General features: G+C 39.7%; 1 pseudogene; it reads left to right on the top strand.

The window, feature by feature from the left end:
• The first annotated feature begins 472 nt into the window (after positions 1-472).
• LOC147913208 (olfactory receptor 1J2-like) lies at positions 473-1,485 on the top strand (annotated as a pseudogene).
• The last annotated feature ends 420 nt before the right edge of the window (positions 1,486-1,905 follow it).

Genomic DNA, 1,905 nt, shown 5'->3' with positions numbered 1-1,905 from the left:
TATTGATAAATGTTTTTTAAGGAATACAATAACATTTTTTGCATCATTTTAATTGAAAAGTCTGCCTCCCATCTGAAATTTAGCAATGGGTGTTGAAGTCAAACTTTCTAAAGGTTGCTGTGCCATGGCTAATGATTTGAAATACGCACCACAGAGCATTCTTGGGGCAATATCATGGCTGAGACATTGTATTCCATGGTCTGGTACTCAGTGCCACAGGGACAAAAATTCTATTTTGTCAGTGAACCGAGAAAAGCTGGCTCTTATTAACACTTCCTCATCGACAATTTTTCTAATTCCCTTATGGGCCAACATATAAAGAACATATGAGAAACAGGTTAAGTTTCCCACTTTCCAAAATATAACATACATATTTTTCACATGACTCCTAAAAATGAGTATTTCAGAGACCTTAATATTCACAACCATTCTTCATTCCCAGCAGAGAAAAAAGTAGCGTGAGAAGGAAAACCAAAGTAGCATGTCTGAATTCCTTCTCCTGGGGCTCCCCATCCTGCCAGAGCTGCAGGGCATGTTCTTCAGCCTCTTCCTGGTCATGTACCTGACCACAGTGCTGGGGAACCTGCTCATCATCCTACTTGTCAGGCTGGACTCTCACTTCCACACTTCCGTGTACTTCTTCCTCAGCTACTTGGCATTCACCGATGTCTCTGTCTCATCTGTCACTGTCCCAAAGATGCTGATGGACATGCACACTAAATACAAATCCATCCCCTATGCAGGGTGCATTTCACAGATATATTTTTTCCATATTTTTTACTGACCTGGACAGCTTCTTTATTGTCAATGACATATGACCGCTAGGTTGCCATATGTCACCCTCTTCACTATACCACTATCATGAGGGAAGAGCTGTGTGCCTTACTAGTGGCTATATCCTGTCCTGTGCCAGCTCCCTTTCCCACACCCTTCTCCTGACCCAGTTATCCTTCTGTGCTGCTAACACTGTCTCCCATTTCTTCTGTGCCCTTGGTGTCCTGCTCAGACAACTTTCTTAATGAGTTGGTCATGTTCACAGTAGGGGTGGTAGTCGTTACCCTGCCATTCATATGTATCCTGGTATCTTATGGCTACACTGGGGCCACCATTAAGAAAGTCCCTTCAACCAAGGGTATCTGCAAACTGTTGTCCACGTGTGGCTCCCACCTCTCTGTGGTGTCTCTATATTATGGGGTTATATTTGTATAGTACTTTTTCCCAAAATTAAGCAATTTCATTGACAAGGAGACCATTGTGGCTCTCATGTACAGGGTGGTCACACCCATGTTGAACCCCTTTATCTACAGCCTTAGGAACAGGAACATGAAAGAGGCCCTTGGGAAAATTTTAGTAGAACCACATTTTTCTCACAGTGACATCAACTTGCATTTAAATCAGAACATCATTTTTGTGGATCTCATGGATTTGATTTTCCATCTGATCACATCTCAAAACTTTTATGTCTCAAAGCCTTATGACAAATGATGGCATGTTGGATGTACTTGGTAAATATTTGTTGAGAAGAATTTCATTCTCTTATTAACAACGCTCTCCTTTATAAGGAAATTTTGATCAGCAAATGCAAAATTAATTTAGTTACTTATTTCTGCAACTTGGGGGTATAAATAATACATTAATATACAGTTTGATTATCTCTTATTTGATGAGATTATTGGAGACCTTTATATTTTTGGCCCATAATCTTAGGCTTTAAGACACTCCAGACTCTAAAGAATTAGCTACATTTTTTACGACACTCTCTTATGCAGACTAAATGGGTTTTCTTTTTGTCTTTATGGTTCTATTGAAATCAAAGAATCCAAACTACTTGTCACTGAAATAAGAGAAAATTCATTTCTCTTTGCTTGTGTTATAAAATGTTACAACAGGTGCTGGCCCAGTGAC

Source organism: Ceratotherium simum, chromosome 29, assembly GCF_057802395.1.
Source record: "Ceratotherium simum simum isolate JZ-2026a chromosome 29, ASM5780239v1, whole genome shotgun sequence".
Taxonomy (NCBI): Eukaryota; Metazoa; Chordata; class Mammalia; order Perissodactyla; family Rhinocerotidae; genus Ceratotherium; species Ceratotherium simum.
Note: the sequence above shows the minus strand (reverse complement) of the source record. Positions and strands in the feature narration are given on the sequence as shown.